General features: G+C 40.1%; 1 pseudogene; it reads left to right on the top strand.

Moving 5' to 3' along the window:
* The first annotated feature begins 558 nt into the window (after positions 1-558).
* Positions 559-1,660, top strand: LOC102916579 (replication factor C subunit 4 pseudogene; annotated as a pseudogene).
* Positions 1,661-12,744: the final 11,084 nt, after the last annotated feature.

The following is a 12,744-nucleotide window of genomic DNA, read 5'->3' as shown; positions in this document are numbered from 1 at the left end:
GATACAATATGACTACCTATCTCAAGCTCCTGTAGTCATGATGTCCTCACACTGACAGAAAATACCCTAAACTGAGCCAAAATAGACCCTTACTTCTTAAAATTACTTTTGTTACATATTTTGTCATAGCAATAAGAAAAATAATGAAAACACAAGTTGGGCAAAAATGACTTCAGTACATTATTGTTGATTTTTTGTAACAATAATGCTTTATAAATATTAGTATCCAACATGGAAGGGAAAATAGAAAGTATAAGAAAAAATTAATTTGCTTAGTCTTGGACTGTAGCTCAGTGGTAGAGTGCTTTCCCATTGTGTACAAAGCCCCATGTTCAATCCCCAGCATCACATTAAAAAAAAAAAAAATCAGGCATGTTGGTGCTGGAATCCCAGCACTCATGGTATGGCAGCAGAAAGAGCAACCATTATGCTTCTCTTCACCTAAACAGTGATTTTAAGGCAAACCTGAGTCTCTGTCTTGAGGATAATAGAAATAGAAAGAGGCACCGCCGTCCTGTGGCGGAAACCGCAGCTACTGAGGGACGGCGGTGACTTGAGAAGAAACCATGCAGTCATTTCTAAAAGGCACATCTGGCAGTACCAAACTTCAATTCACCAAGGACCAGGCAGATGCCAGTGCAGGAAGCAGTGGAGAAACCAAGAAAACCAAACCGGTTCCTTGGGTGGAAAAAATATCGTCCAAAGTGTGTGTATGAAGCTGCTTTCCAGGAAGAAGTGGTTGCAGTGCTTAAAAAGTCTTTAGAAGGAGCTGATCTTCCTAATTTCTTATTTTATGGGCCACCCGGAACCGGCAAAACATCCACAATTTTGGCAGCAGCTAGAGAACTCTTTGGGCCTGAACTCTTTCGATTAAGGGTTCTTGAGTTAAATGCATCTGATGAACGTGGAATGCAAGAAGTCCGAGGGAAAGTGAAAAACTTTGCTCAGTTAACTGTGTCAGGAAGTCGTTCAGATGGGAAGCCATGTCCTCCCTTTAAGATTGTAATTCTGGATGAAGCAGATTCTATGACCTCAGCTGCTCAGGCAGCTTTAAGATGTACCATGGAGAAAGAGTCTAAGACAACCAGATTCTGCCTCATCTGTAACTATGTCAGTCGAATAACTGAACCCCTCACTTCTAGATGTTCAAAATTCTGCTTCAAGCCTCTGTCAGATGAAATTCAGCAGAAGCAATTACTGGATATTGCTGAGAAGGAAAATGTCAAAAATTAGCCATGAGGGAATAGCTTATCTTGTTAAAGTATCAGAAGGAGATCTACAGAAAGCCATTACATTTCTTCAAAGTGCTACTCAACTAACAGGTGGAAAGGAAGTCATGGAAGATGTAATCACAGACATTGCTGGGGTAATACCAGCTACAACCATTGATGGAATATTCACTGAATGTCAGAGCGGCTCTTTTGACAAACTAGAAGCTGAGGTAAAGGACCTAATAGATGAAGGACATGTGGCTATTCAGCTTGTTAATCAACTTCATGATGTGGTTGTAGAAAATGACAATCTTTCTGATAAACATAAGTCCATTATTACAGAAAAACTTGCTGAAGTGGATAAACATTTAGCAGATGGTGCGGATGAACACCTGCAGTTAATGAGCCTTTGTAAAACTGTGATGCAGCTACTGACTCAGAATTGTTGAAGACAGTAACTTTTGTATGACTTTTGGATAACAAATAAATGACAAAAACCCTAAAAAATAGAAAGAAAAGAGTAGAGGAAGGAAAGGAGAGAGGAGAGAAAAGAAAAGAAAAGAAAAGAAAAGAAAAGAAAAGAAAAGAAAAGAAAAGAAAAGAAAAGAAAAGGAAGGAAAGAAGAAAAGAAGGAGCAGAGCAGTGGGTGAAGAGGGTATGCAGTAGGAAGGAGAAGAGAGGACATATAAAAGGAAGAAAGAAGCAAAGAAAGAGAAAAAAGATTAGGTCATCCATGGTCACACAGTGGGAAAAGTCCATGATTGCTAGCTCAGAGTCTCACCATCACTCTGCCTTCTTTGACAGGATAAGGAAAACTATGAGAGAACTACAGAGCTCCATTGGCTCCTGGAATAACCAGAACCCTCTGCATTTAGATCTCTATGGCTAATCCTGTTGGCTCTTACAGAAGAAGGTGGCAAGCTCTAGGCCCCACCTCTCAAGTCCTCAGTACACTATACCCTCTCTTCAAAGGCTGCCCTCCTTTTGTTTGAAGTAATCTCTTACAGTATCTACTAGAATTTCACCTGGGAAAATCTGTAAAGACCACAATGGGGCCCTGAACTCATAACTTCTTTTCTGGTGTGAATCCCTGGAACTTAACTACTATTTGTTTTCCATCTTTTAGACTTGTCCCTGCCCTTTCATGCTCCTTGTTAAACCTAACTCTAAGCTTGATTTCCCCCATTCCTACTGACCTTCCTCTTCTGTCCTGACCCATAATCACCCATACCTGGTGCCCATGATCCCTCATTCCATCAGGCACCACAGACTCTGGTGTGGGACATTACTTTCTCTGCCTTCTGCTTGATTGTGTTTCAATCACTGTAGAGAATCTGTTGAGAAAGAGCTATAGAAGTCAACACATTCTGCCCTTCATCAAATCTTTTTCAGATGTTTTCCATTGTTGCAGTTTGAATGCAAAAGGTCCCCTGTTTGGTCACTTGGCCCCCAGTTAGTGGCACAGTTGAAAAGAATGGGAAACCTTCAGGAGGTGGTGCATCAGTGGAGGAAGTGCGTCACTGAGGGAGGACTGTCACATTTTGAGACTTTGCAGACCAGGCCCAGTTCCTATTCTGCTTCTTGATTGTGGATGCAATGTGACCTGCAAGATTGTTGCTCCTGACAGCATGCCTTCCATGCCTGCTGCCACATCTTCCCTAACTGCAATGGATTGTTTCTCTCTGGACCCGTCAGGTGAAATAAACTCTTTCTCTTTTTGTCGCCTATGGTGTTATATTGTGTACCCCCAAAAAATTTGCCTGAAGATCAGACAACAGAAGCCACTAGATTAAACATAGATGCCAGGCAGTGGTGGCACACACCTTTAATCCTAGCACTCAGAAGGCAGAGATGCATCTGGATCTCTGTGAGTTCAATGCCACCCTGGACTACATGAGATTCGTTTAGCCTAGGAGAAAAACAGAGCCAAACAGTTGTGGCACACACTTTAATCCCAGTACTTCGATATCTTTATTATTACCTTTATTCTCAGGACTAAGAAGGAAGTGATGGCTGGGCGGAGAAAGGTATATAAGTCTTGAAGAGACAGGAATTAGAGCTCTTAGGGCTGGTCTTTAGGCTGAGGGCACTCTTCTTTTGCCTGAGGCTTTTTTCAGGCTGAGGAGTCCCAGACATAAGATGTGGCAGTAGCTTGTTCCTTTGTCTCTCTGATCTTTCAGCATTAACCCCAATATCTGGCTCTGGGTTTTTATTAAAAGACCATTTAGCAATTCGTGTTAGACTTGCCTTTGCAAGGTGTTTTATCAGGGCAACAATAAAGTAGCCACGGCACGCCTGCACTCCAGTAAACAAGCCTGCACTCAGCTTGTATATTCCCACATATGAGAATATATAGAGAGGAAACTCATTGTGTTTTTTAAAATCCTTAAACTAAGCAAGTGCTTTATCATTGTACAAATCATAAATACAATTTTCAAAACTCCAATTTAAAACAACTTCCAAAATTGATATGAACTCTTTCTGAACCTCGGCCCTGAAACCTTGCTTCACCCCATATAGACATGTGTAGCATTTCAGGTGAAGTCCTAAAATTTCAGGCCCTAAGGCTCACTTTCTTAAGGAGTACTCAGAATCTGTTTTCACAATGATCCACAGGTGATTCATATGTATATTAAGATTCTAGGTGTCCTCCTTTAAGAATGACCTTTAAATATTAACTTAAAATGCAGGTATGTAGCAATCTAGCACCTTTATATAAGGAAGTGAAAGGAACCCTTACTCACAAATTTCTGTGTATGGGAGAAAACACATATCTATGAATCTTGTTGACTTCTGCCACTGCCTCCTCTGGCCCCTGGCATTGTGGGAGGAGTCCAGTCTGTGCTGTTCTGACTTCCTGGCCTGAAAAGAGAATTGGAAGAACAGGAATTATAAGCTATGAATAAGGTCCAGAGAGAAAAGAAAGAAGATGTATTGTCTCACAGGCTAGGCACTTAAGGACAGTTGGAGCTGAGATTGATGAACATGTACCAACCAGCTGGACCAAGCAAGAAACAAACGTTGTAGACTGTTCATGGCACATGTTCTGATGGAAAAACCATCAGAACAGAGACTGGGCCTGAGAAATTGAAGCAGCCATGTGTTTAGGCTTGGAAGTCTAAGTCTGGACATAGCTACTAGGAGCCAGGTTAGAGGGATGCATTGAAGACATGTATGTTTGACCTCTAAGCACTTCATGCATAAGGAAGCCAAGAGAGGTAAAAGTTTGTGTCAATAATAATAATAATAATAATAATAATAATAATAATAATAAAAGTTACAGTAAGTATAGACTTTATTTAGAAGGAGCTCCAAGGCTGTAAATTGTTTCTGTGGGTCAGATCAGTGTTGAAGAAATTGGACCTTCATGCTGTAATTTTAGCATTTCTGTTACTTCCACCCAGAGAAAATTTAGATACAGTTACAAAACAGGGATGCTCATATGGTTTGGAATTGTCAGTCTGAAATGGGCTGAAATACAGTAATTCCTATAGTACCTATATTGTGTGTGTGTGTGTGTGTGTGTGTGTGTGTGTGTGTGTGTGTGTGTGTGTGTGTATTTTTCTCTCTCCCAAGTTCCTATAAGTTATGTGCCAGTTGCCAGCTGTCTGTCCTGGCTTTACATTGCTGGGCCCGGGTCAGAGCAGAGGCATATTGGAGAAATATCTCTTGTGGTCAAGACCTCCTTTCTATTTCTGTCTTTACGTGGACATCTAAATTTCTCTTTCTCTTTTTTTCACACACATTCGATGTTCTTCTTCAGTAGACCGCTGCTCTTAACCATCTAAAGGCTCAGGACACACTGTGAAGATGGTGCTATTGGATGTTGGGAAACTCTGTTTTCACCAGTATTCACTCCGTCTCTCAGAGGCCCAAGTGTTAAAGCCTTGGTTTCCACCCTGCAACACACTTGGGAAGTGACAGGCCTTCAGGACACTGAGCCTACAGAGGGGAGTCAGCTTCCTGACACCTTGTCCTTGAAGGGGATATGGAAATCTTGGTCCCGCTTGTCATCTTTAACTGTGTTTCCTGGCCACTAAGAGGTGAGCAGCCTCTTGTACCTGTGTCCCTGCCATGACGCTCTGCCTCAGCACAGTCTCAAGTCAACAGAGCCAACAGATCAGAGGCTGAAGCTTTTGAAACCATGAGCCAAACTCTCCTCTTTTTAAGTTGCTTGAGCAGAACATTTTTACTCCACAACACAAATTTTATTCTACTAAAAAAAAAAAGAGAGAGAGAAAGAAAAAGAAAAAGTGATGTTTTCACTCATGACTTCAAAGGGGACAAGAAAGTTAATTTGAAATATGTAGTTTGCAGCACATTGCAAGCTATCAATCCAATATTTACATTCCCATCCCTTCCTGAGCTCTCTCTGCTGTGTTTCACGGTCTCTTTCTATTGCACAACACCAAATAGCAGGTTTCCCACACTCTGCAAACTTGTGTCTAACAGTGTCACTGTCTCTAGGTTAGTAAGTTCCCAAAGGAAGATAAGATGGGGATGCTGAACATCTCCCTTTTGTCCTGAATCAGATGAGAAGTATCACGGAAAATAAAGGCCCAGTGTCAGTGCCTTTTTTTGTGAGGCAAGAAAATCATTTGATAAAAGCTGATTTTTAGAAGTTGAGTTTATGGAAAGCTCCGAGAGGGAGAAGTTGAGAAAAAAAATAAGTATCTTTGCAGTGTGCCTGGAACACAGCATCAGAGAAAATGCCACCAAAGGAAACACACTGAACGCACAAGTAGCACTCTAAAGGGCAAAGCAACATCCCTGAAGAGACAAAGAGAACTGGATGAAGGCAGAAGGCCTTCCTGGGTCTGGATTGGTTCCCTAGAGCAAGAAAGGCAGAACATCTTAAGTAATGGCAGATGACATCTTTTCAGTAAGTGGCTGTGCTTGGCATCTGAGGAAGTCCTCTATATACATTTATCCTTTCAAGTGGGACACATTCCCAAATGGTGACCTAAGAACATTGAATGCACATGCCGATTAGTACTAAACTAAAGGAAACTGTATGACAAATGTGTAAAGATACCACAGTGCCAAAAGGAATAACAGCAACATTTTTCAAAAGGTGAAGAATATTTTCAAAAAATTTCCATGACAAACATAAAAATGTATATACATATTTTCTATGAACTTAAAGTACAGGAATCATGGAAGAATGATCTCTGCACAAGAAGACCATGAAGGAGACATGAGATCAAGAGGGAAGTGTGGAGAAGCTGGAAATGGATGAATGTGAACTTACAGACCTTAGTAGAAGAAATAGGTCAATAGTTGAAGTAAACTGAAGGAAAATGGTAAACAAACTCTTCAAAAGAGCATATGCATGGAGACTAAAAAACAGAGGGGTGAGACATAAGTTACATTATACAGATACATAATGGCAATGAAAAATAAATGATCCATAACATCTGGACAATTGCACTCTAGGGGGAAAATATCACCAAGGAAGATATGAGAACAAACAGATTATATGATTTATAAAGACTTCCTGGAAATAAAAAAGATACATTTATCTACAAATTAAAATTGAACAGCAATGTATGAGAATTAAACAAACAAACAAAAAAAAAACACCAAGAAGATGAAGGAGAGGGAAAGAACTAAGGAGTTCAAAGCCGATGAAAAACAGTTTTGAGCATTTAAAACCAGGAATAAGAGAATAATTTCAGTGAGTGATAAATATAAAAGCTGTCCCAGAAAGACTTGGGTACACAGCAGCCAAACTATACCAATGTGAGCTGGAATATTTGGGTGGAAAATATGCTTTATTCATTGACTAAAAATAACAAAATTTATGAGTCTTAGAAGTACAAAGAATATCTATGAATAGCACATTTCCCTCTTGATCTCATGCATCTCTGCTTCATGGTCTTCTCATGTAGAGGTCATTCTTCCATGATTCCTGTACTTTAAGTTCATAGAAAATATGTATATACATTTTTATGTTTGTCATGGAAAAATTTTGAAAATATTCTTCACCTTTTGAAAAACGTTACTGTTATTCCTTTTGGTACTTGGTATCTTTACACATTTGCCATACAATTCCTTTTAGTTTAGTACTAGTCAGCATTCAATGTTCTTAGGTCACCATTTGGGAATGTGTCTCACATCAGCTCTAAAGTATGAGCTTCAAAATCCTATAAATCAATGGGGAACGAGACTGTGTCAGCAGTTCAAGGATGCTGAAAGGACACTGAGACAACAGACTAAAGCCTTGCAGAGTGTCTACTGCAAAAACTAAAGCAGTTGGAAAAGACAGACAGAGAAAACATGAACATAAGCAGCCAAGATCCAGGAATGGAGGAAACTGAGCCTCCCTGCGAGCCGTGTTCTGTCTAGTGATGAACAGTGCTGGCTCCAACGTGACAGCACAGTGGCCTGCAGAAAAAGAACCAGCAGGGTGGGGAGAGAAGCTCGCCAGAGTCACTGACAAACTCTTACAGGTAAGTGCTTGTTCAGAATAATCCTGTGAACACATCAGGACCTCAGCTGAGGCCCCCTCCCCACGACACAGAGGAATATAGTTGTGAAATATGTAGATGGTCCTTTGAAAACACTGAAGCCCTGATAAAGTGATTGGCATCTGATTCAGCTTCTTGCAGATGTAAGAGAAAACTCTCTGTCGATATGTTAATAACACTACTTTCCACAATATGTGCAATGGTGTATTGATTAAAAAAATAAAAATAGTAAATCATCTCTGTGGGAAATGGATACCACAAGGATTCTCAGATTTCTTGTTTTAATCCATGAAATGTACCGCAAGGCATCAATAAAAATGATCAAGTATATCATTGAACATGAAACTTCTGAGGCCAACCCCAGGAAGTAAAAGAGCTGGGCAGTGCTGGCACAGGCCTTTAATCCTAGCACTCAGGAGGCAGAGGCAGGCAGATCTCTGTGAGTTCAAGAATAGCCTGGTCTACAGAGTGAGTTCCAGGACAGCCAGGGCTACACAGAGAAACCCTATCTTGAAAACCAAAAAAAAAAAAAAAAAAAAAGAAAAAGAAAAAAGAAAGAAAAGAGCTAACAGACATCTAGATTTAATATATTAAAGAGATTGTCTGACGAGATGGTAGAGTTCAGCAATGTTCCTGAAGATAAACCATGACCAAATGTAAGTGAGCATGTGGAAAGGTGAAGTGGCTGAAATTAAGACCATTTCTGTCTGAGACACAGCTAGAGAAACACAGAGAATTAGATTAAAAATACATATCTAGACAAAGTTGTAGAGAGAGAAATGGATGATAGCTACAGAAAAAGCAGAAAGTGCATACAGAATATACTTAAAATACATAATTAGAGTAAAAAGGAGGCTAAAAAGAGAATAGTGCCAAGCAATATTTGAAGATAAAATACCTTATACTTTTCCCAAACACATTAATGACATCAGACCATATGCTCAGGAGATGTTCTGCATCTGAGCAGGGTAATTAAATCCACCTCAAGGCGTATCAGAGTAAACCTGTGCAAAACAACAGTGAACACGTAAAAGTGGTTGTAAAGATAAAAGGTGTCACATGTTAAAAGGACAAAAAGGACTCAGCAAGTGTGTGTGTGTGTGTGTGTGTGTGTGTGTGTGTGTGTGTGTGTGTGTGTTACATGCATGCCCATAACAACAACAGGTGGTGAGGGGAGGCTATCAATTTGAGAGTGAGAAGGCACGACTGGAGTTGGAGAGAGGGGCCTGGTAGAGGCTGGAGAAAGGAACAGAAAAGGTGAAAGTGATCTCATTATATTTTGATTTGAAAGGTATAAAAAATAAAAGTTCAGAAAATCCAGGACCATAAAATAGTTACAATGAATATGGATCTTACTACTTAACAGAAAAGGAAGACCAAGTTTTAGAGTTGCAGGTCTAACACATCTTTCAAGAATGAAGACAAATTGAAGAACCTTCAGATCGGCCAGCCAGAGAAATGAGCACGTATGACGTCACTGAAAGGACACCGAAGGCAAGTGGACAATGTTCTCATACACGATCATGGAAAATCTGCAAACGCATGGGTGAAAAGGAACAGAGCAACGTGCTGGGACCCCACTTTAGCTTCCTCGCAGCTCCCTGGCCCTTGCAATTTCCAGCAAAACGAGTTCAGATGAGACACAGTTTAGCACAGAAGACAGTGTATTGCAAGATAGGCAGCACATTCTCAAGGTCCAGGAAACACTCTTGAGGCATGGGAGTGGACAATAGCCGTCTCGAAAGAAAATGTTACCGTGGAGCGAGATGATCAGTGGCAGAGAGAACGCTGTAGGAGACACGATCTGGGTGTTTAGGTGGTGCCTTAGGCTACATGCTATTCTCTAAGGGTTTGAAACAGATGACTTACCTGGGAGACTGACAGGCCCTTTTGGACCTGTTCTAAGGGAGGAAGCAATGAATGCTCTCCTCTAAGAAGACCTGTGGTAACTGGTGACCTAATCAATTTCCAGAGAATGTAGAAGGTTGTACCTGGCCAGAGACACAGCTCATATCCATTTTGTTTGTTTCAAGACAAGTTTTCTCTGGGTAGCTTTGAAGCCTGTCCTGGAACTCACTCTGTATACCATGGCCTTGAACTCATTGAGATCTGCCCGCCTCTGCCTCCTGACTGCTGGGATTAAAGGCATGTACCGCCGTCACCCAGCTATATCCATTGTTTTAACAAAATAAATCATGGACTCAGGTCAGACTCAAAGAACTAAGGGGAAAAATACATCCAAAAGAAAAAAAAAAAACAGAAAAAAGAAAATCTCAGGCTTTTTCAGGAGGAAATAACCTTCCTTTAGTGGCCTCAGCTGAGACTGCTACCCCACCTTCAGGCACATACAAAAGCTGACAGAATTTTTACAGCAAACTCTTATTTACATAAAATTGGCATTTCCATACTTTAGTACATCTCCACACATTTATCCATTTTCCATTCGTCTTTTGCTGGTGAATTTCAAGGTAAATTGTAAACATCTGTCCATTTCTATCAAATGTTTCAGAAAGTAGATTCAGAGTTTGAGGTTTTGGTTTTAGTTTTGTTTTTCTTTTCCTTTTAATTTTATCCTCTCAAGATGAAATTTGTATACAACAAAATGCTGCAGCCTAAGTGTTCCTCCCACCTGCTGACTTTCTTGCTTTACAAGTGAAACCCTACATGATACAGGATGTCACCACCACCTCGGGGTTGCTTCTGATCTTTGCGAAGAATCATTTTTGTGATCTCACCGCCTGCAGCCTCTATAGTCTAATTTTCTTTCTCCCACCTAACTTTTCTCAGATTTGTGTGCACATTTAATAATACAATGCATTCTTTAAAAAGTTTAAACATCTTTAAAATCTGTAGCAATGTTCCTCTCATATTCAAGACGGTAAAAATATGTATTTTCCACCTCTTCCTCGTGGCTGAGGTTAGGCAGAGTGTTAATGTTCATTACATTCATTTGTTTATTTAGGGGAGGCATGCCACAGCATGTGTGTACATACACAGAACAGCTTGTAGGGGTTGGTTCTCCCCAATGATTGAACTCAGGTTGTCAGCAAGTACCTCAATGCTCTGAGCCATTTTGCCAGACTTCAGAGCTATGGTATTTTTGAAAATGATTCAAATATGTGAAGCTTTGTAACATATAAAGCTTTGAAAAGACAAAAAAAATTATGGGACTTCAATGTTTGCAAAGTACGACTTATGTGTCTGCTATTTTATTTGTTTATAATATTTGTTCTTTTATGTTTTCCTGACAATGACTAAGCTGCGCTTTGACAGATGTCCTGAATGAATGCTCATATTTAGTTTTCATGGATCCTGTATTTCTGTTCATGCATCTTTGGCTGTGTCCCATAAGGATTGGACTGTTAGTATCACAAATGCTAAAATGCCTCATTTATCATTTGGTTGACTATATTATTTATTTCTTACAATTTCTTCATGAATTATTTGGGAGGATATTGTCTATTTCTTACAGAAGGGAAGGGGTGTGGTTATCCTCTAAAAAAAAAGCAATTTCTTGTCTAATTTCATTGTGGTCAAAAAATAGTTCATGTGATTTCAGTTTTATGATACTTGTTAATATTTGTTCTATGAACTATGATAGTCAATTATATATACATATATATACATATATATACACATACATATTCATGCACACATGTGTACACACACACACACACACACACACACGCATACGCACACGCGCACACACACAAACCTTGTCCACTTTTAAAATGGATGTCACCAGGTATGTTGCTACATATTTGCAATACTAGTACTTGAGAAGCTGAGGCAGGGGAATAACCTTGAGGCCATGAATTCAAGCCTATTCTGAGCTACATAGTAACAGTCTGTGTCCAAAAAGTCAAAACAAAATAAACAAACAAGAACAAGTTGGATCTCAGCTTCAGAGAGGAGGATGACGGCTGTAAAAAATGTATCATCTTACTATGGTAAGAAAGTAAGATAGGAAACTTACAAATGAGAACAAGGGGAGAAACAGTCTGTCCTAAAGACTCTGGCATGCTCTGGGAACTCTTCTGTCCCAGTAAAAAATATTGAATGAAGCCACAGGTAAGACAGCCTCAGAAGACTGGCTCAATGCTCTCAATAAGTGGTATTTTAAAGACAAAACTAGAGAAGGTTAAAGAAAAGCTGTTTACTCTAACTAGGGGAGAAGAGGTACAAAGAAACCCTCCCCTTTCCTTATTCAACCCAAGCAGCAGTGGGCACCACTCTGAAGAGACTCTGTTGGGCCATCAGCTTGGTGGTCCAGATCTTTCCACTCTCAGGAAACTCAGACCAACTATCAGGGACTATATGTGGAAACCTGGACAGCCAAACACTCTTAGACTGAAGGGAAGCAATATTGTATCAAAATCACAAGCAGTATTCAGACAGGTGGAAACCTGGTCATAACTAGACAGCAAGGGGTCCCAGACAAAGCTTTCCTGCAAGGGGGCCAGATATCTGCAAAGATCCCCACTTTGTTTTGTCCCCAATGTCAGTTAGCAGTCGAGCATTGTCCTACTGCCCTGTTCTGATCTTCACTATTTTCCCTACTCTCTCTATTTATATGTCTTCTTTCTTCTCTTCTCTTTCCCTTTTTTGTTTTCTTTTTATGGGCTTTTCCGGAGAACATTGGCTGATTTGTTTTGTGGAGTCCCAGCATCCTGAGAGCTTGGATAGGGTCTCTGAGAGGCAGAGAGAAAGAATCCCTAGGGTTTGCTGGCCAGCCAATCCATCTAAATCAATGAATTCCAACTTCAGTGAGAGATCCTATCTGAGAAAATAAGGTAGAGTGAAAGAGGAAGACATTCAGTGTCAATCTCTGGCCTCTATACACTGCACTCTTACACACACACACACACACACACACACACACACACACACACACACACACACACGTCAACTTCTAGCTAACCATCTGACTCAAGATGCACAGGTCCTAACACAATAAATGAATAACTTGAGAAGTACATCCTCCCAAATTTACTAATCCCAGTTATACCTCCAATAAATAAATGTGATTTTTATGAATCTGTTAGAAATTCAAAGTAAGTGTA

Source organism: Peromyscus maniculatus, chromosome 2 (genome assembly GCF_049852395.1).
Source record: "Peromyscus maniculatus bairdii isolate BWxNUB_F1_BW_parent chromosome 2, HU_Pman_BW_mat_3.1, whole genome shotgun sequence".
In the NCBI taxonomy this organism is placed as follows: domain Eukaryota; kingdom Metazoa; phylum Chordata; class Mammalia; order Rodentia; family Cricetidae; genus Peromyscus; species Peromyscus maniculatus.
Note: the sequence above shows the minus strand (reverse complement) of the source record. Positions and strands in the feature narration are given on the sequence as shown.